At 42.4% G+C, this 22,545-nt stretch overlaps 1 protein-coding gene across 50 annotated transcripts in view; it reads left to right on the forward strand.

The window, feature by feature from the left end:
* The window catches only part of RIMS1 (regulating synaptic membrane exocytosis 1), a 474,220-nt gene that overhangs the window by 423,287 nt on the left and 28,388 nt on the right, over positions 1-22,545 (forward strand). Inside the window, exon 1 of one of the 50 annotated variants that reach the window (XM_060283428.1) lies at positions 16,341-16,455. The exons of the other annotated variants lie outside the window; for them this stretch is intronic. The gene's annotated coding sequence lies outside the window, so the exon portion shown is untranslated. Of the gene's footprint in view, positions 1-16,340; positions 16,456-22,545 lie in introns of those variants that run through there. 50 annotated transcript variants of the gene reach the window in all.

Raw genomic sequence — 22,545 nt, forward strand, 5'->3', positions numbered from 1 at the left:
CTCCCTGTGCTTCCCCAGACCCCTGTCTGGGCTTTTCAATTCATATTCCGCATGTCCTAGATTCTTTGGCCCAGATAGCACAGTCTGAGCCAGAGTGCACATCTTTTCACTCTGTAAACGGCTTCTTAATGCTATTCAAAGTAATGCCAGTTGCTTTATTCTTTTGTTCTGCTTTTATATTTTTAGAGTTGTCGCTCATTGCATCCCCTTTAGCTAAGCATTTGAGAAAAGCCTCTACCCTTTAGAACTCTGCACTGAGTATTCTTCCTGGTCCACAAGAAGGGGAAAGCACTTTCCTTGCCCTTGAGTTGTTTACAAGTTCATTCACTAGTGTATCAACAGGCAAAGGACAGCCCATCTTATAAAACTTTACAGTTTATAAAGCCTTTCATACTTAGCATCTCATGAGTGCAAAATTACTGAAAGTTTTTAAACTAAGAGCCTGATCATATGAGGAAAGATCAGAAATGCATTCATTGAAGAAGGATTCCTGAAGAAAATGAGTTTTACAGTGAAAAGTAATATAAATATAGGCTCTTCATCCCTCAAGGTTTCCACAAGATTTAATACATTCTTACTAAGTTTTCTTTCTTTCCATCCAGAAAATAATTGTGAGAATTAAATACCACTGCAAGGAGCATAAATATTTTGAATTTTACATACATATCACCTGAAATTTTAATTTGTACAAGAGTCTGTTTTTAGCGGCATACCATCCCAGCAGTTGTCTTGTTCATTCTTAGTTATGTCATACTCACATCCCCAGGGTAAGAAGAAGCCATCATTTTTGTTTTAAGCTTTACCTTTTTTTCCACCATTAAACCTTTAGGTCAGTAGTGCCTGAAACCAGCAATCGCTCCCCAGTGAATTTAAGTGGCGACCGTTTTGATTCCCCCTCAGCACTGGTGGTACTGCTGGGTGATGCTAAATACTTCATTCACTCCACAGATATCTATCACGAGATTTTCAATAGCTAATACAAATGGTAATACTTGTCCAGGCCATGTCCTGTGACTGACCCTATGTAAAGGACCTGATGTGCATTGCCATGTTGAACTCTCTCAACAGTCCTGGGAGGTTGCTATGACATAGTATGGTGACTATCTCTGGATTTTCAAGGACAAAATAAAGGCTGAGAGAAGTGAAGTCACTTGCCCGAAGTCACACAGCTAGTAAGTGGCAGAGAGGATGTGAATCTTTGTGCCCAGGGCCTCAGTCTTTGCTATGAGCTGGGGCCTCAGTCCTTGAGGCTCCAAGGAAACCTGATGCCCAAGGTGATGGTATTAGGAGGTGGAGCTTTGGGGAGGTTATTAGGTCATAAGGGTGGAGCCCTCGTGAGTGAGATTAGTGACCATATAACAGAGACCCCCAAAGACTCACAGCCCCTTCCCCTGTGAGAAGACACTTGTCTTCAAGGAAGTGGGCCCTCATCAGAGACCAGATCTGCCAGCACCTTGATCTTGGACTTCCCAGACTCCAGAATTGTGAGAAACAAACATCTGTTGTTTGGACACTTCGTGGATGGTATTTTTGCCGTAGAATCCTGAATGGACTACAGTCGTCCTTAACCACCATACGATGTGGTCTGGGTATTTTAAAGTGGTTAGTGAAGTGTTTAATTATCTATACATACCCAGAACACCCAGTGTCAACAGTTAGCATTTTTGTCATTTCTGTATAAGTTTATATAAGCGGAAAAATATTTCATTCAGATTTCATTTTCCTTTATAGGGAGAAAACTGTAAAACTATAAAATCCACACTGTTTTACACACTGAGACTAAAGCTATAGCGTGCCACTATTTTTGCTTCTTCGGTGATATGTATTACTTTGCTCTTAGTCCCTTTTTACTCATGAGGAAAGGGAGACGTAGGTTATGTAACGTGCCCAAGGTCACGCTGGTAAGGGCAGAACTGGACTTGAACACAGCAGTGGGGCAGGCATCCGTGCTCTAGGTGGGGCTTGTGGTCGGACTTCCCCCAGAAGGGGACAGTGTCAGCCAGCTGTGTGGCGGACGATCCACCAGCGACCTGATGGGCTCATTTCGCTAATACCGTCTTCAGACCCGCCGAAGAGTTTTGTTCATGTCACAAAAACGCGTTTGCTGGGCATCTGTGGGCTTACTAAATTCTACTAGATTTTTCCGTGGGGAAGGGAGAATATGAAGAAGGGATCATACCTCAAATTATATAATCTCTCAAAACAGTGAGTCATATTCAGAATGGTGCTGGCTTTTCTCTGGATGGTGGCAGTCCTTTCTGAGCACTGGGTGGGGCGGGGGAGATATGTGAAGAAGAAAAGATTTCCTTGGGGGCGCTGGGAGGGAGCTGGCAAAGGGAAGTGAAGGGAGACAGGAGTTTGCAGACTGTCCTGTCTGAGCTGTGCCCTGGGGTCCTGTCTGAGCTGTGTGCAGTCAGGCTCCAGCAGAAGAGACGAGCTGCTATGGGGCAAGGGTGTGGCCATAAGGCATCAGGGCATCGTCTACAAGGTCCCCTAACAGAGTAAGTCAAGGACAAGACCGTTGTGTTGGGACAAGAGGGGAGAGTGCCATAAGCAAGTCATTCGTACCTTGAGGAATGCCTCTGCGCGCTTACTGGAAAGCTGGATTCATTTGTTCTGTTCACTCAACTGATCCATTTATCCACAAGGATAAGCCTCATAGATATTAATAAAGGCTGAATTTATTGGATACTGAACTATGGCTCATTCTAGCATTTAAACCAGGTACCATTCTTACCACCCTTTTCTAGATAAGGAACCCCAAGCTCAGGAAGATTAAATAATTTGCCCAGGGTCACATAGCCAATAACTGGTCCCTTAGGATGCTAACGTTTATATTCTTAGCCCTCGTACTGTGCTGTCATCCTCAAAGAACTGGATATCTTAGTTAACATACTTCTACTTGCTATGAATATTGACCCTAAAACGTGTAAAGCCTCAAATTCAGTAAAATGCTGTTTATTGTTCATTCAACAGCATGAGCAGGTGCTCGTAGCTGACACCACTCTCCTCCACACAGTGGCTCAGGTACCCAGGTCCTCACATCTCACGCCGTTGTGTCGTCTGAATCCAAATAGCAGAAGGATGAAAGCAGATGGAGGAAGTACGTCTGTTCTTAAAAGCCTCGCCCTAGAATGGCCACACGTCACAAACCACATGGCCATGCCTGCCTGCTAGGGGATGGGCCCTGGGAAATAGGATTCTGGCTGAACAGCCCTTAGCATCAGTTTTATACAGTGGAAGGGGATGGACAGCTAGCTGGCTCTCACACACTGGCCTTCAAATATCTTCCATTGTAATTAGTTAAAGCACTTGAGAGTTTAATTTTTTTAAGCAGAGTCTGGAAATATTGGTGCTTTCTTATGTTATCGTAAGATTCATGCACAGCCGGTGTGATCCAGGAGCCTCTTGATCCCAGCTTCAAAGCCTGTCAAACTCCAGAACTGGCCCCAGGGTTTCTGTTCATTCCTCAGTTTCAAGTTTTCTTGGCCTCTTCTGACTCTTGGAATCCGGCTTCCTCTGTCCCATTTTACATAGACCACTGTGTGAAGCTCAGCCTTTTCTTTCCTTTTTTTTTAAATTTTATTTTTTTCTTGGAGTATAGTCGATTTACAATGTTGTGTTAGTTTCAGATGTATAGCACAGTGATTCAAATAAATATGTGTGTGTGTGTGTGTGTGTGTGTGTGTGTGTATTCTGTATATCTGAATATATGTATATATTCTTTTTCAGATTCTTTCCCCATATAGGTTTTTACAAAATAGTGAGTATAGTCCCCTGTGCTCTACAGTAGGTCCTTGTTGGTTATCTATTTTATATATAGTAGTGTGTATATGTTAATCCCCTTTCTTTGCTTTTTCAAACTAAACAAACAGAAAACCAGCACTTGCCAACATGCATGAGTTCGGCAGTGTGTGGTGAACATGTTATCAGGGGCAGGGATTGGAAGAGAGGTGATGATGGGAAGTGGTCAGACAGATCACTGGACACACATGTCTTGGTCTTCTCTCTCTCAGCTCTGCTCCTGCATTATTTCTTCTGGAACCTGTCAATATCGCTAAACAACAAGCATGTGCATTTATATATCACTCTTCCAAGTTACTTCATCAATATCTGTTTAATCTTTATAACAGGCCTATGAGGTGGGCTCTGTTATCATCTTTCCTATTTCCCAGTGCGGACACTGCAGTACAGAGTAAATGGCTGAGCTGGGGCTTGAACCCCGAACAGTTCGGCTGTAACATCTGCCCTCTTGGCCACGAGGTTATTCTGCCTCTCAACAGGGACAGCGTTTTCACTAAGGAACACTCTGGTGCGAGCTCTTAAGGTCGAACTCTGTTTTGTTAAATTTGTTTCTGTTATGAAGCTGCTGAGTTTTAATCCAGCTCTTAAGTACTTGCTGTGGTTAATATAATTGTAAGGACCACATTAGCACTTCCTACACTTTAGCCAAAAAGGAAACTGTGTTATGTGAGCCAGCATTGGGTATTCTTAGCTTTGTTCCTTACGCGCTCTGTAACCCGTGCTCAGTGTTAGTTCTGAAGAGTGAGAATTGCTATTGATCGTTTTAACTATAGGGGTAATTTTCCTAGTATTCTTTTGCAGATTAGAATAAAGATTTTGACGGGTTGGCTTCGTCTGTCCACCTTGTGTATGTACCCCCGTAAAGCGTGTAGCCACATCCCAGCGGACTTGGCAACCTCTTTTGTTCTTTAGACCTTTTTTGGGCTTGTCACACAGTCAAGGACCAGAAGTAAGTCCAGACACCATCCGAGGTCTTTGATGCAGCTACTTCTTTGTCCATAGAACCCAGCTACCAATTTTGACTTTCATTCTTTTTTCTGAAAATCCATTTTTTTGAGCTCGGTGTCATGTTCAAACGTTAAACGTCTAAGGACAGCTTATAAACCTACACGGCCAAATAGGAGGAAGAAAACTATTATGGGTTGTGACTGTGCCCCCAAAGTACGACCATCGAGTCCTAAGGTAGTACAATATGGAGAGAAGAAGGAATACTTGCACTTTGTAAGCTTAGCTAAAGTTTTCTTTTTAAGTTTTAAATGACAGTCATGGGTCACTTTATAATTTTGACAGAATGCAGATACAAGGGTAAGGAAGAATGAGATGATTTTCTAGTCAATCTGTGTTGGATTTTGTGCCCTTTATAAAGTTTACACAGTTCTGTACTTATAAACAGATCCTCTAAGGATTACAGTTTACATGTCCTTTTCTGAACATTAGTTTATTATAGAGAATTTCACTTGATAGAGCTCTTACAATTAAGCCCTGATGCCTCAAAACAAGAGAATATATGTATTCACACTCAAAGTACATAAAGCAAAAATAACCTGTAAAGCAATGCCATTATAATTGAATGGGACTTGAAAAGATTTTTTAATTCTTAAAAGTATTGTCCCTTGATTGTTTCTCTTTCCTTTATATGCAAGAGCCTAATTCTGTCTCTCTCTTTTGTGTGCATGAAGATGCCTGAAACCACCATTCTCGTGAGCAGTTTGTTTTTCACACTGATAAACAGTGCTGCAGTGATGCTCTGGGTTAGAGAACGCCATGTCAAAAGACACTGGATATTTCCACTTTTAGATTGCATGACATTTTAGTGAATGTAAATGTCTACCATCTATGCTTTGCCGGGAGTTGATTGCTATGGTTAGATGAATCTTCGGGCTGTTCATAATTTTCTATATCTCAAGTTCTATACCCATTATTTATATCCATTTTTCCTCCCCCCTCACAAAAATTGAGTCATAATGAGCATGATCTCATGTTTGCTGATACAACATAGTTTTTTAATTCAAGTAGAATTGGTTTACAATGTTGTATTAATTTCTGCTGTACAGCACAGTGATTCAGTCATACACATGTATACATTTTTTTATATTCTCTTCCATTATGGTTTATCACAGGATATTGAATATAGTTCCCTGTGCTATACGGTAGGACCTTGTTGCTTATCAATCCTATATACAATAGTTTGCATCTGCTAATCCCAGACTCCCAGTCCAACCCTCCCCCACCCCTCTCCCCCTTGGCAACCACAAGTCTGTTCTCTGTGTCTGTGAGTATGTTTTAAACATACTCACATTTTATAGATAGGTTCATTTGTGTCATATTTGAGCTTCCACATATAAGTGATATCGTATGATATTTCTCTGTCTCTGTCTGACTTACTTCACTTAGTATGAAAACCTCTAGGTCCATCCATGTTGCTGCAGCTGGCATTATTTCATTATTTTTCATTGCTGAGTAATATTCCATTGTATATATAAACCACATCTTTTTTAATTAATTAAATTTATTTGTTTATTTTTGACTGCATTGGGTTTTCATTGCTGCACCCATGCTTTCTCTAGTTGCAGCAAGTGGGGGCTACTCTTTGTTGCTGTGTGCGGGCTTCTCATTGCAGTGGCTTCTCTTGTTGCAGAGCGCAGGCTCTAGGCACACGGGCTGCAGTAGTTGTGGCTTGAGGGCTCTAGAACGCAGGCTCAGTAGTTGTGGCGTACGGGCTTAGTTGCTCCGTGGCATGTGGGATCTTCCAGGACCAGGGCTCAAACCCGTGTCCCCTGCATTGGCAGGCGGATTTTTAACCAGTGAGCCACCAGGGAAGTCCCTAAACCACATCTTCTTTATCCATTCATCTGTCAATGGACATTTAGATTGTCCCATGTCTTGGCTATTGTAAATAGTGCTGCAATGAACATTGGGTTGAGTGTATCTTTTCAAATTATAGTTTTGTCCGGATATATGCCCAGGAGTGGGATTGCTGGATCATATGGTAGCTCTGTTTTTAGTTTTAAAACACACTTTTGACATTCTTATTGTGCACATAATAACTCCTGGTTGTTTCCCAGAAGATTAGATCGATGTGTACTAGATGGTTCTTAGTCTCAACACGCATAAAGGAGATTGGATATCATCACTGACCTAAGTCTTCCTCGTAATCTGGAAGGTGATCCCAGCCCAGGGTATTAAGCTGCCCTGTGATACCCCAGAGATGGGTCGACATTCTCCATCCAGTGAGTTGTCGTGTTGATATCTAAGATATGTCCATTTTATGCTGATTCCAGACCCTACCGCTATCTTCAGGACATAATTCTTTCCTATCTGTGGAATGCATGAACTGAGGACTACTTTAACTCCAAATCACTGAGCTCCAAGAAGATTTGAAATTCTATCACTTGCTTTCTGGAATTTGGGAATGTGCTGCTAGGGCAGATAAAGAGATGGTCCACATTTCTCTAACTCTTCCCCTGAAACACCTCTAGAGGCAAAGGAAAGCCCATGGAGACCAGAGCCTGAAACGGCAGGAAGGAAGATTTTTGAAGTCTTGAGTTTTAGCTTAAAAATTCATGAGACTTTAGCCTTCCATTGACTACATACTCATGTATATTTTACTATAAAAATTACCCAAAGCTTCTAGCAAATGTGGAAGAGCATTCTTCTCTAAATTCCATGCTTATTCCCTGCCTTCAGATATCCTCTAAAACACTGCTTACATTCCCCGGGATCACTAGCCAGGATCTGAAGGCCAGATGTCCATACCTGGGTGTTAAACAGCAGAGGTTTTCAGTGCAGTCCATGGCTGCAGAGCAAAGCACAACTAACTGGACAGCAGGGGTGACAAGCTGGAGACCTCATCTAGCACCGCAATCTGACGGTCAGAGCTAACAGTAATTCACCCTGAGCCAGTTTGGCCTGTAGCCTAAGGACTACAGATCTTTTCCACAGATCTTCCTGAGAAAAGACTTCTATTTGCCCTCCTGGTTCTAAGCAAGTCTCAAAGACTTTCATCCAAACCTCCTTTACTTGAGTTTTAAGCGTATGTACTATTCAACACTTAGCATTTCCGTAAACCTGGAACTAAATATGCTAATAACTGTCCCAGGTATAATGCCACGGAATCCCACAGTCATTCCGCTAAAGGTTTTGTTGATTTTTTTCCTAAGCACAAAAATATATTGAGTCAGATTATTTGCAGAGATTGGGAAAAGAAAAAAGCAAACCGTTAGTGGTTTTTTTCCCTTCGTGGCTCACTCTTGTGCAGCCCTAACCTTCACACATCATTCATTGACTCCCCCAAATGCAGCCACTTCTGGTTGGAGAGATGCATTTGCAAGGGGTCACCCCCTTGGGTAACAGCACAGCAAGTTACCAAAGCGGGAGCTGGATCTGCGCAACTACAGGAACGTAATTTGTCCTTCATAGAAATGAGTGAAGTTAGGGCTAGGGTTAGGAAAAAAAGTGCTAATACTGATGAAAAGAAGCATAGGCTTCAGAAAATATAATAATTCAACACAGTATAATTAAAGACGGTGTCTGATGGGTGAGGTGGATTGATGAAAGTGATGGAGAGATGTTTACAGTTCTGGGGCAACCGTCATTGTCTCACAAACACTCCACTGAGTGTTTCTAATGCAAAGTAACATTGTATGTTGGCATGAGAACTGAAAGAAATACTTAGAAGGGGCTGCTGAGATCCCACAATTTCTGATTAGCCCAGGCTGCTTTGCTAAATTCAGGAGAAATTCTTGTTTGCAAAATATTAAACTTACCTAGAGATTATATGGGGACAGATAAAGGAAACATTATTTAAATGTAATTTCCTGCTATATGAACACAGAAGAAGGGGCCGTTAAGTTTGCGAGGGAAAAGTATAGGTTTGGGGCTTCCCTGGTGGTGCAGTGGTTGAGAGTCCGCCTGCCAATGCAGGGTACACGGGTTTGTGCCCCGGTCCGGGAAGATCCCACATGCTGCGGAGCGGCTGGGCCCGTGAGCCATGGCTGCTGAGCCTGCGCGTCCGGAGCCTGTGCTCCGCAACAGGAGAGGCCACAACAGTGAGAGGCCCGCATACCGCAAAAAAAAGAAAGGAAAAGCATAGGTTTTGAAATACTTAAGTTCTAATGAAAGGAAAATGTTAGGATAAAAAGATGGAGAGGGAATGTCCTTAATAGAGCTTGGTTCTGGCAGGAGGGGGCAGCGTCTAATCGGACAAGAGGAGAGACCCTTTGCCTTGTGGGAGGAGAGAAGGAGGGAAAAGGTAGATGTGGAGGTTGAGAGGCCCGTGACCTTCTGGTCCATCATGCTTCTCGTACACACCTGCCTGTGTGCTGTCTACATAGATGTCTTCAGATAACACGATAACTGCCTCTCAGGGTGGATAACCCAGCCTCGGCCATTAATACCAGACCAGATGGTACATCTTCAGTGTAATATGTCACTTAAGGCATTTAAGAAGCCACCTAAGTCAGGATCCCCACCTCCCATTCATCTGTGTTCTGTGAGCCTCGTCTCAGTAGAAAACAATTCACCTTATTTTTGTAAATAATGACCTTTCCAAATATTACCTGGACAGTTAGGCACATCTTCAATGGCCCTCCTTAATACTGAGCGTTTCAAGTAGTAACATAAATGGCAAAGTGTATTAAATTAACGTTTAGCACCCATGGAGTCACCAAAACCTTTCGAGGACACGGAAGTTAATCATTATATTTTGACTTGCATTTCTTCTAATTCATGTGTAAAATAACAAAGGTTACCCGTCTAGGTGACAAGAATTTTCCTTCAAGGGTCATGTGAAATACATAATGCTCATGAGACATTAATTACAAAGGCAAAGTACTGCCCAAGGTTGGGTTTCAAATATATGTTCTTGTGTTTTTAAAGTAATCTTTTTCCCACAGGTACATATCTGAAAAATTATTGTTAAAAATCATGAAAATGACCAAACATTAAAAAAAAAAATAATTAGTTTTACCCAACTTTCTGGAAGCATCTTGTATTTTCTGTATTCAGCCTTACATGAGAGACTTTTAATGTGCAATCATTTTCATGGACTTTTAACAGAAGTTGTATAAAATTTATCGGGTAGGCATGTTAGCTTTAATGGGGGTGACTTGGTTGGCGAAAACAGAAAAATCTACACATCAGAGTTTTGTTGACTCTTCAAATTCAAATGTTACAGTCCTTCCAGATTCCTAAGCAGTGGGTTAGCAGTTCCTGCTCACTCACTGACCTGCTCTCCTGCATTTCACCCCGCCCCTCACCACACCTTCAAAGCAGCAAGTAACATCTAGCCTTCCTCCTATTCTAATTGTTGTCAAATAATGGGTTAGAAACACCCTTTCAATAATCGCAATTAATGCTAATTTGAAGTTGCCTTTTGTGTAAGCTTCATTTATGTTATATTTTATCACCTAGCTTCTGACCAGAGCACTGTCTTTATCTTCCTGATGAAATAGGCTTCCTGTTAAAAACTGTTCTCAAGCATATACGGAAATGTTACTAGTCAAAGTCCTTATTTGTGAGAAAACACAGAGGGTTGGCAGTACAATGTTATTCCATGTAAAAATCCATAAATACCAAGTTATTATTAATATAATAGCTACTTGCCTTTTAGGTATCAGATCCTGCCCTAGGTAGTTTACATATATCATTTCTACTTCTTCCAGAAAACCAAGCTGTTTCCGCTTTACACAAGAGAAAACTTAAACAACTTAGCAAAAATTATAGCAGTGGTAGTGTTAGGATTTAAATGTAGGTTTGTGTAGTCTTAAGAAGAAAATGTGTGTGTGTGTGTGTGTGTATCTAAAGATACGAGAAAAGGCAGTGTTTTTTTGTGTGTGTACAGTTTTTCTTAGGTACTGAATAAACCCATAAAATGGGTTCTAATCACAAATGACTCTATTTCCTGTAGGTGTGAACTTAATAGCATTTATAGTAGATTATGTTTCCTGGCCTTAGAAATCCTCATCAATGGTAGTTTTTTTCAAAATTATTTGGAAACCTCCTATAATTATTCTCAGGATTTGGATCATGAGATCATCTTATAAATGAAAGAAAAATTTAGGGAGGTCTCTTTTGCAGAGTAATAACTTTTTGAGTAGTCTACTGGTAGGGGCAGTGTATTCGTTTCTTTTTGCTGCTGTAACAAATGACCACAGATTCGTGGCTTAAAACAACAGAAGTATATTATCTTGCGGTTCTGGAGGTCAGAAGTCCAAAATGAGTCAAGATGTGGGCAGGGCTGGGTTCCTTGTGGAGGCTCCAGGGGAGAATCCACTTCCTTGCCACCCAGAACCAGAGGGCTGCTGTCACTCCTTCACTCGCAGCCCTCTTCCATCTTTAAAGTCATCACGTCACTCTTACTCTGACCTGCATCTCTCTTCCTCTCCTAAGGACCCTTAGGATTATACTCCCCTCCACCCTGAAGATCCAGGATAAACTCCTTATTTTAAGGTCAGTTGATTAGCAAACAATTCTATCTGCAACCATAATTCCTCCTTGCCAGGTAGTGTAGCATATGTTCTAGAGATTAGGACGCAAACATCTTTTGGGGGATGAGGGGAGCATTATTCTGCTTACCATAGGCATATTTAGATTTTGTAGGGTCTGAAGATAATGGAAAGCCTTTTTAAGAAAAAAAATGAGCAAACAAAATTACAAATGCAAATTGGACACTAAAGCACCTACTTATGTATAATGAGAAAAAAAAGTGACGCCACATACAGACTTTTTAAAAAAGCAAACGGCATAAATATGTACCAAATTTAACCCACACTAATTTTATCCTCAGTTATGTTATATATCCATATATCAAACAAAACAGCTGCATGATAAAAATTCCTCATTCAAAACTTCCATTTGTTTGGGGTAAATTAAAAATAAATAGGTAGTTGCCAAATTTATGTCTTCCAAGTTGGGTTTCTAACCAATTTTTTATTCATTTTTATTCGTGTCATTTTTTTTCCCATCAGTTTAATTGTCCAATTCCTCATGTTCTGAGAGAGATGACACAAAGAATATGGAATTTGGGGCCAGAAGACCTTGCATCACTGGTTTGTTTATTCGTTCGTTCAGAATATATTTATTCAGCATCTAGCGTGTGGCAGGCACTGTGCTGAACTCAGAGAATGCATCATAAGCAGAATAGATCCCTCGGGATCTTACAGTGTAACAGAGAGACAGACACAGAAGGTCATCTCAAGCACGTTAGGTGTTAGGAAGGGTTGTAGGGCCCCGGGAGAGCCCTGCAAGGGGGGCTGACCTGGGCTGGAGGCAGTGAGGTTTCCTCCAGGACCTGAGGGACGAGATGGGTGGTCCAGGCGGTGGGGGGGGGGGGGGGCGGGGGCGGGCAGAGCAGAGGAAGGAGATTTCAGAAAAAGAAATATTATGGGTAAAGACCTGCGATGGGAAAGCTGATGGGGATTTTGAGGAGGTGAAAAGTCAGGAGCCTATAGTCTAGGGAGAAAGGGAGAGAGTGGTGTGAGACCCTTCCTGAGAGCAGGTTGGGGCCAGGTCCGATGGGGCCTCGGGACCACGCTTACGATCTTGGTTTCGTCTTAAATGCAGCAGGATACCATGGAAGGGTTTTAAACAAAGATGGGGAACGATCTGATTAGCGGATTGAAAGCTTTTCCTGTTTATTTGGAGCATGGGACCAGGAAGGGGGAAAAGGCAAGGGTAGATGCAAGAATATGAGTTAAGATAAAGGCAAGTATTTGGATTTGAAATAAAAACTTATTAACTAGCCCCTCCTCTTCGAAAGGATTCTGATATATATATGCCTTTTCATCGACAGTGACTCCCTCTTTTAAGAAGTTACTCATTAAGCACTATTTAAGACACACAAAAAAGGTAGAAAGCGTATGATTGGTTGCTTTTATGCTGAGAGACACATTTACAGTTGCTTTCTTTGACCAGGTGTTTGCATTTGATTTCTAATTGTATAATGAACACAGTTTCCTTAAATACAGGCATTTGAGGCATCAAGGAACTGGTTAAGGGGATAACTGGGGAGTTAGAAAGTTCCTTAAATGGCGCTAGGCCTTCTTTAGCTGATTGTGAAGGTTATCTGATTTAGGGCTTGCTGTCGGTGTGGGGCGGAGCCTCGTCATACAGCCCTCCCCCGCCCCACCCCCGCGTTGCGGTGAGACTTGCGGTCACAGGGGCTCCCGGCACCTCCGCACCAGCTTCCAAGGAAACGCACCCTCTCATCAGGCGTTGACTTCTCCCCTCCAGGCGTCTCCCCTCCTGGTTGCAGCCTGGCTGCAGGCCAACCCCTGTCCCTGTTCCTACGAATATACCTCAATTCTGGAGCCCCTATTTTTTTGCCCTAAGATTGCCAGAGCCATCGTTTATGTTTTCTGTGTGGTCTGTGCATATCTTTAACTTTGTCTCACTCTAGTTTCCCTTCTGATCTAGTTTCTACTTCTGTTTGCTAACATTAGGACAAGGAAACAGACCATGGGCATATAGTTCTCGGTTGACGGAAGTATACTTATACCTTTAGAAACAGTCAGGATGGACAGCCGTACAAGAACGTCCACGCTGTGAAAGAGGATGAATACCTGAAGGAAACTGCACCATATGTGCATTTGTCACACGCTGTCTGTGGAAGGCTGGTCTTTCATGGTTTACGTCAAGTAAAACTTACGTTATTCTAATGGTTATAAAATACTGATCAGTCGGCTAAGAAAAAAATTTCCACATTTTTCAAACATCGGCTAAACCACATATCTCTCCGGCCTTGAAAAATAAAGTAAGCTTGTCTTTGTCAGCCGTGCAGGTTGGGCTTCCCTGAAGGCGGACCCTGATACAAAGGTTTGAGTGCAGGTAGTTTATTGAGGTGATCCCAGGGCAACGAGACAGGAAAAGGAAGTCAGTATAAGGTGTGTTATTTGGTAGATGAGTGCCCTAAGCAACGGGGGCTCCATCCCATTGGGATTCTATGGGAGACAGCATAGCGGCGTCTCCCCGAGGGAGAAGCTGGCATTTATCCAGCAAGTCCCACTCAACATCAACAGGGCGCTGCTTCCAGGGTCCTCAGCTTCCTGGCACTTGAGGCCTCTTTTCCACATGGGGGTCCCACAGTCAGAGCCCCTGCAGAGAGTCACGGGTCCTGCAGGGAGAAGGCATCCTTGCAGACGGGAACAGGGAGGGCCAAGGGGCCGGAGGCAAGGCTCCCACAGCACCTGCTCCTGTGGCTTCCTCCCGGGGTCTCCCCTCAGGGTTGCAGGAAGGGCGCCCGGCCTGTGGGTTCCTGCGGCACCAGCACAGGCAGAGGTGGGCAGCTGTACCAGCCGCAAGCTCGGTGAGGTCACCTCCCCTGGTCCTGGTTCGCCCAGACATGCAGGTCTGCTCCTGGAGGCCCCTCCTCTTCCTCCGCTCTCCGTGCCTTCCGTTCTCCGTTGGGGCTCAGGCCCGACTTCACTCTTGACCTTCCGGCTTTGTCCAGAACATTCCACACAGGCAAGCCTCCCCCTCTGTCGGCCCCCTCCACGTGCCGCCGTGATGCATGCTGAGTTTTCAGTAAGGCTCTTGCCCACCCATTTCCAAACCCCTTTGGTTACTTTTCTCTGTAGTCCTCATGTTGGCTCTCACGGGGAACGCATCTTATTAAAGAGATCCTCCAAACAGACGCATTGTGCTGTCAAAAGTCAAATGACTTCCTATCATTCCTTTGAGGGCAGCTGCACTTGATCAGAGGGATCGAGGTCTCATGGCGGGATCTCAGGGGGTCACGCGGGGGCTGCCATCCCCACCCCGTTAAGAACATCCAAAGGAAAGAAAATAGCAGCCTGAGGGCTTCCACGCTGGTTGTGAAAGACTGCCCACGTGCCATTTTATATGTGAAAGCACGCTTATAATCTTGTCCCTTTTCCGTTACTCTGGCCCCGAGACAACTGCTTCGGTTGTGCCGACAGAAGTGCACAAATGTTTCCTCGTGCAAGAGACCCAGGTACATACCTCAGGGCCCGGGAGGCAGATGCACAGAGCCGTCAGGCTAGACTCTTGAGTTCCGCGGGCTTCCCTTCTTCGCCGTTTCCACCCCTTGTAACTTGAACAACCGTGTGAATGAAATTCCAAAATATCACGTGGAACTGGTTTCAGGCAGGGTTAGTTGAATTTAACTTGTTATTGCTCTGCTTCTTACATATGTTTGTGGACTATGTAATTTATCATCCAGGCTGAATATCTTTGAGAGTGAAAAGGGAACGTTATTAATAATACGCCACAACAGCAGGTGCAAACCAGGACTGTCCTGAGTTACCGGCAAGTATGATCACCCGACGACCTCTCACCTATTCATGCTCATTTTGGAAGCAAGGAGGGACCATAGGAAGAAACACGGTCGGGGTGAAATACAAAACAGGCAGCTACATACAGTCCATTTCGTATTTATTACTCATAAAATACAATAAACTTTTTGCCTACTAAGTAGTGTTAAGATATTATAGGAATTATATAATTGGGGCCACTGCCTGTAACAACAGTATTTTTAAAATGTTTTTGTTTGGTTATTTTTGACAACTTACTCCTCACTCCGAAATGGTTCTGCTAAAAAAAAAAAAAAATCATATTTTTCAAATAAAGGTTTTTTTCCTACCCCAAGAAACCAAACATGATGGTGGTAAAATGGTTCTGTTCCTGCCATTTTTCCTTCCTCATGAACAGGGCTTAAGGAGCCACTTAGGTTTAAAGCATGGGAGGCTTAGTTGGAATTTGCTTTTGTTTGGAGGTTTGGTTTCGCCGGTGGTGGTAGTTTTCCCATATACTAACTGCTACCGAAGTCCAGAGCCCGAGTTCTCATACTTGTAAAATACAGCAACCCCAGCAATACCGGCCAGTTATGACGAGGGTTAATGCAAATGTGTGTAAAGCACTGAGCCTCGGGCCCCGTGTGTAAAAAAATGCTCGGCAGAAGTCGGGCCCTTTTCCTTTTCTGAGCTTTACCGTCTCCCTTGCCCTGGCGCAGTCTCCTGGCAGGGGGATGGGCTGCAGAGGAAGCAAAGGAAACCTCTGAGTGCGTCTGGAAGGGGATGATTTTGACAGCTTTAGTGTATTACACATGTATTACAAGTGCGGGAACAGGGCAAGACACCCATGTGAGACCTTCCTCTTGCCCCTGCAAAAGCGCTTTCAAGAGGTCTACCCTGGAAATCATCTGTTAGCCCTGAGCTTAACTTCTCCAGTATTTCTTACATAACCAGGGAAGCGACACGCTATTTCATAAAGTAAGCAACAGCTCTTCATTTCATTTGACTTAAATATGTCTTCATTATATAGTTTGCTTAAAATTTTGTGACTGTGAGGCAGCTTTCCCGTTGTGACAATTTAGCAGTTTTTCAAATTTATGAGATGACGCAGAGCAAGTTTACTGAGTGATTTTTCACTTCGTGGTCGTATAATATAATAGGTTCTGGAAAAAACACTCTTGGCAGAAGCAATTTAATCATCCTGTGTGTGTGTGAGCGGGAGGGGCGGGGGTGGGGAAGGAGAGACAGAGAGAGAGACAGAGAGAAAGTAGAGCTTCCCAGAGCTCCGATCTTCCTTCCCAAGGCAGCACAAGTTACTTAAACGAAGTCAGAGCTTCTTTGGCTTCAGTTTTCCTCTGAGAACAACTTAATGCTGATTCTTCATTTTTTCAAGATACACGAGGTAAGTGTGTGTTCTGTATCTGAATTTACTAAGTCCTAAGAGGAGTTTGTTAGTTAATGTACAGCGTCTCAGAAAACTAAAACCAAAAGCCAAATTCCTGTTTGTCTGAAGCTTTCAAAACCGTGTGAACAGTTTGCAAACAAAGGTAGTATTATACTTGAGATTACTAACAATTGAATGAAAAAGAAAAAACGTGAAAATGATGTGGCGGATGAAGTACTTATAGAAGGATGTTGCTACTATAGGTATATGTATAAAATTCTAAGGTCCAAATATGATAAACTTTAAACCTAGGCTTACAGGATTTTAAAGCTGGATTTAAAATTGGGCGGTGCTTCAACTCAAACATACCTCTTCGTGTTATCACAAAATTATCTTTTTCTTTAAAGCAATTTCATTTGTGTTTAAAATTGCATCAGCTGTTCTGCATATCACAGAACCCTTTTACACACAATGAAATACTACTTTTATATGGACATTTATTTTTGGAAATGTACAAGTATATTTTCATTACCTTTTGAAATTATATATCATATAAGGCTCCAAAAATTTTGCCTTTCATGTGTTCTAGTCAGGCAAGGACCAGAGAAATGTAACTTGTTTGTGGGAATAACTTCTGATGACTCTTACCAACTGTGTTATTTAAGATAGTTTGTACTTTTTGTCCTAAGACTACCTATTTATGAAGTTCGTTCTCAGCAGTATTTCAGAGAAACTAATTAAATTCTCAAATAATAAGTATGTTTTAACTATCTTTAGATTAGAAGAAAACATACATGTTGAGAATGTAAGGAAATTTCAAAAATAGCCTCATTTTGTGCTTTCAGATAATTCACGTGGAGAATTATAGTATGGTAATTTTTTTTCCTAATTCATTTTCTTATTCACTCATATGCTGATGTCACAAAAGGTCTGGCTGAAATTGCAAGTATAGTATTGTCATCATGAGAGCTGCGTCAAAGCCATTCTGAGAACCCTCTGGAAAAGAGCAGTCTTATTTATATATATTCAAAAACAGTCCTGTTCTCCAAAGACTAAGCGTATAATCTGTGTGGTGAAATCAACACTTGGAACTTTCTTTCTTCCTTCTTTCTAAAAAAAAAAACAAAAGAAAACATAAAAAATCATAATCTGATGGAGGACGCTTGCATATGAAGGGTTTTATACCTTAGCAAAGAAAAGTCTTCGCCACAGTGTTTCTGTTTTGTTTACATGTTTATTTTATATTCTGAGTAACACATGGGACTAATTCCTAATTTTAGTTCCAATTAACACTTAACTTCAGAAGCATGGCTTGTCCATGGAAAGAAGGCATAAATATGCTTAGGATGGCTGTAATACGTCGTAATTTATATCTTTCCCTCCCCTAATTCCCAATTTAGTTGAAGTCATTTGTCTCAAAAGCAATCTTAGCATCTGTTTGATTTCACATCATCCTCACCTTCAAGCAACTGAGTGAAACATCTTCTTGTTTCTTATCTCTGCTTATTATTAATGGGCAGCAAGACATTATTTTTCTACCCAAGTAAAAAAGTGTATTTGTTTTCTTCACACTTTAAACTTGGTGTAAGACCAACAGTACAGGATCAGTGTGGTCTGGAATATTTCTTTATCTGATTGGCCAATTATTAGGAACCGCTCTGGGCTTCTGTGAAGGTGTGTAGTCAATGCTCTGAGCTTTAGTTTCTAAGATTCAGTCAGCAATTCACTCGTTAAACATTTTTGCAAGAAAGCCGTGTCTCACAAAGCACTCTGACCAGGAGAATGCTGAGGGGAGAGATTCGGATAAAAAATGACCTGTAAATGAAGGATTTTATTAAAAGTCCATCACATTCATCTAAGTGTTTTCATAGAGCAATTCATAGTCAATTACCAATTAACTTCTAAGGAACCCATTAATCCAGGAATCGAAAGAGCAGTGTCACTGCAACTTAGGCTGGTCTGACCTGGTTGTAGACGGAGATGCTTGAGGCTGAATTAAAGGGCTGGCAGGGGAAGCCGGCAGGGCGAGGGGTGTACCCCAGGTAGGTGGGGCTGTGAGAAGCTTGGAGGCAGGAAATGTCAGCTCATAAATCAGGAACAGGCTGGAAGCCTGGCTGGAGCAGAAGGTTGCCATCAGGGAATCAAGAGAGGCAAATACGGCAGAGCTGGTGGGGATAAAACATGGGAACACGGGCCAGTAACATGGGAGCCGGAGACTGACATCTTTATGAAAGTTAGTCTGCTGTGGTTGTACAAACCCAACTGAAATGACAAGAATCTCAACATGACGAGATTAACTGAAGCAAGATGGAAGGAACAGGTAGGGGTGATAGAAGGTAACACTAGCAAAGATAACCACGTTGGATCTTGGAAAAACGGCAGTCCCTTTAGCAGAAATGGGAAATCAGTAGAGAAGACCACTGGGGATCTGTAAACTTCTACCAGTCAGGGTTGAACCGGAGCAGCAAAATCTGTTGGAGACATATATTAAGAGATTTATTACCAGGAGTTGGTATATAGTATGTGATCGTGGGGCACGTCTGAAATCCACAGGGCAGCCCCAGGAAGGGCAGGGTGGCCGCGAGCCCTGGCTGAAGCTACGGCCCACACATGGGGCATCTCCATCAGGGCAGCCTCACTTCTGCTCTCAAAGCCTTTAAATCACCCAGATTATCTGAAATGGTCTCCCTTATACAAGTCAACTGATTATGGACTCTAATCACACCTACGAGATACCTTCACAGCAACACCTACATGTGTGTTGGATTGAACGACCAGGGACTATAGCCTAGCCAAGGTGACACATCATAAAAGCAACAGAAACTTCCAACATGTTATGAACTCCAAGAGGCTGGTAGGATTCCTTAGGTGAAAATGGGCAGAAATATATTGGAAATTCAGGAGAGATGCTGAGATTGGAGAAATCACGACAGGAGTTACCCACATAGGGATGATATATCCATGTCAGTCAAGAGAGTTTGGGAGCTCCTTGGAGGAGGCTGGAAACTTCCACATCAAAGATGAATTCTTGGGAGAAACCATTTTTAAGGGGCAAAAGAAAGAAGAGATGACTAAAAGATACAAAGAAAAAAAAAAAAAGGTGAGATTAAGAGCTAGGAAGAGAACCATAGTAGCACATGGCCTTGGCTGTCCATCTCTTTGCTATACTTTATTACTAATTTCCCAAGGTTTCCAGTGAGTCAGGGAACACTGTAGTTCCCTGATTTCGGCCTGTATTGGGGGATCTTGCTGCCAGAGATCCAAACAGAATTTGCACTGAGAAAAGGCCAGTGTTTTTTACTGTGAACTTTGAAAGTACAGTTTTGAAATAAGATAAAACATTCCGGATGGTAGGTATTACAGACATAACGAATCAGGTGCATATTCCAGACAATGAAGAATTAGAGGCACAGCTGTTCTGATACTTAGTGGAGAGGCTTCCGGGGGACCCTCACCCCACAGTCCTGAATACCTTGTGCCTTGCTGATCTGTCCAGCAGTTTCTTTAACCTTCAATGTACAGCTCAGGCATCTCCTCCTCTGTGGGAAGTTCCTTAACTCACCTCGAAAGGGATGTTAAGTCTGTCCTTTGTCCTGTCACTCACGTGGGCATAATTACACTTCTTATCCTGCTGAATTAGAATCGCTGGTATGTCTTCCTCCCCCACCAGATGGCAAGCTCCTTTCAATTTTGAGTCCACAGTCCGCTAAGGATGCCATTTAAGTGTCAACATATATTTGGGAAATGAAGTGTGGCCAGGTATGCACGTATGTGAGAGAACAGTGTGTAGAAGGCAGACAGTTCGTGGAAGGAGAAACTTTGAGAGTCCCATGGTTTAAAGAGCAAAATTAAAGAGAAGAAGAGGAGAGAAAGTGAAAGGCAGGGATGCTGCCAAGGTGAGGGAGGGGCACCATGGTCCCCAGAAGAGGAGGACAAGGGCGTTGGCAGAGATCAGGATGGAGTCGGAAGAGAGGAAGGGTAGGAGAAATCGGTCTTCCCAGGAAAGTGGAAGACAAATGGATGTGAGGGAAAATGTGCCTTCTTCTAACTAAGAAGAGGGCATTTTTCCTGATGTGAAAAACTTGAAATTTTTAAGCTATATTGGTCAATTTAACTTTGATCTAAAACAGTTAAAGAGCTTGTAACAATGAAAGCTGCTGGTCCTTTCCTTTGTCTTTTCCTGTGTGTGTGTGTGTGTGTGTGTGTGTGTGTGTGTGTGTGTGCGTGATCTGAGGGTCTAGTAGTTCTTACACATTTTGTTTAATTGATATTTCACCTGCGTTTCCCCCCAGCCATATGCTCTCCTACTGTCGGTTACAAATCCTAGTAAGTCAAAACATGGTTCCCTCATCAACAAATTGAAAATATTTTGCAAATAGTGGAATTCTTTGTGAATATAATTATTATGCCCTAGGTTGCAAGAAAACCAGAAAAATGGCTTTCCGTTTCAACATTGTATTGCAGTGCCCTTGGAGGAAAATATAAAGGTTGAAGAGAAGTATCTCATTCAACAATTGAAATTGCTGGTCTCTGTTTCCACGGTATTTAACTTTTACAAAATCAGACGTCATTTCTCATCAGAATTGTTTGTTTATTTGTGAGATAATTGTCTTCACCGCTGCCTTCCAAAGTTTCATCTTTTTCAATTTTTTTTGTTTTTGCCTTTAACTTAGCAAAAAGTAGATGAAGTTTTCAAATCTATAAAAGTGGTGTTTTTCTCAGATTGATTTAGAACTTGACTTCTTATTCTGTTTCAAAAAATGTGAATTTGCTGGTTTGCAGAGAAATACAGCTGAAATCAACTTACCAAGCATTTAGGGTACCAGGGACATACAGTACTTCTCTCCTTTTGTACTTCTTTAGAGGTAATTTCAAGAAGCATTATTGAGAGCCTTTTACTATAGTATTTCAGAATTAGATTTGCAAGCAAAATCCTCTCAGAACTGCAGAACGGAGAGCCATCTCTCTGGACCTTGTCTAATCTGCAGTGATTGGGTTCCTGTTCACTATATATGGCTGCACCCAGGTGGCACCATCTGTTAGGTAACAATTTATTGTAGCACAGATGTTGAAGTCTCTGGAGGTTGGACTTGGCCTGTTAAAGGGTGAATAAATGGAGTGTGACAGTGTCTGCTCTTTCTGAAACAAACAATCCACTCATTGTCTCACTGCTTTCATGATGAAACTTTTTCTTTCTTTGCAAAATGGGAATTGAAGTTTTATCTACAGTAAAGGCCAGACAGAGAGAGTTTGCAGCAGAAGATTCAGGCTCTAATCTTCACTGTGGCATTAGAAGCTGTGTGACCCCAGCGAAGGATTACTTACCGTACCTTGGATTCTTTGAACAAAGAGTTTAGATGAGATCACGTATTTTTAAAGTGCCGGTGCTAAGTTTCAGGTCTATTCTGTTCTAAAATGGACCAGTTTAATCCACCTGTCGTACCCATTTCAGGATTTCAGCTCAGTGTTTATTTTTAGTATTCTTTTAATCCTCATTTCTGTGGACTGAAAATAAATAAGTATTGCCAAAAAGAAATTATTGTACTGCTTTCATATCACATAAGCCTCAAGATATATTAAGAAAAATATTTAATATTCTTATAAATTTACTTCTGCTCTAGTGAAAAAATGTCAGGTTTGCTTTCAGTTACATCAGGGTGTTTTCCTTCTGGAAAAGAGTTACAGCTCTACAATCTTGGCCATGTCTATCTGCTCCCACCTGACGAGGTGTAATGTCTCAGTCGATTTGAGCTACTATAATAAAAACACTGTAGGGGCTTCCCTGGTGGCGCAGTGGTTGAGAGTCCGCCTGCCGATGCAGGGGACACGGGTTCGTGCCCCAGTCCGGGAAGATCCCACATGCCGCGAAGCGGCTGGTCCCGTGAGCCATGGCCGCTGAGCCTGCACGTCCGGAGCCTATGCTCTGCAACGGGAGAGGCCACAACAGTGAGAGGCCCACGTACTGCAAAAAAAAAAAAAAAAACACTGTAGACTGGGTGGCTTGCAAACGACAGAAACTTACTTCTCACAGCTCTGGAGGCTGGAAGTCCATGGTCAGGGCACCAGCATTGTCTGCTTCCTGGTTCATAGATGGCCATCTTTTTGCTG

Source organism: Globicephala melas, chromosome 14 (genome assembly GCF_963455315.2).
Source record: "Globicephala melas chromosome 14, mGloMel1.2, whole genome shotgun sequence".
Taxonomy (NCBI): Eukaryota; Metazoa; Chordata; class Mammalia; order Artiodactyla; family Delphinidae; genus Globicephala; species Globicephala melas.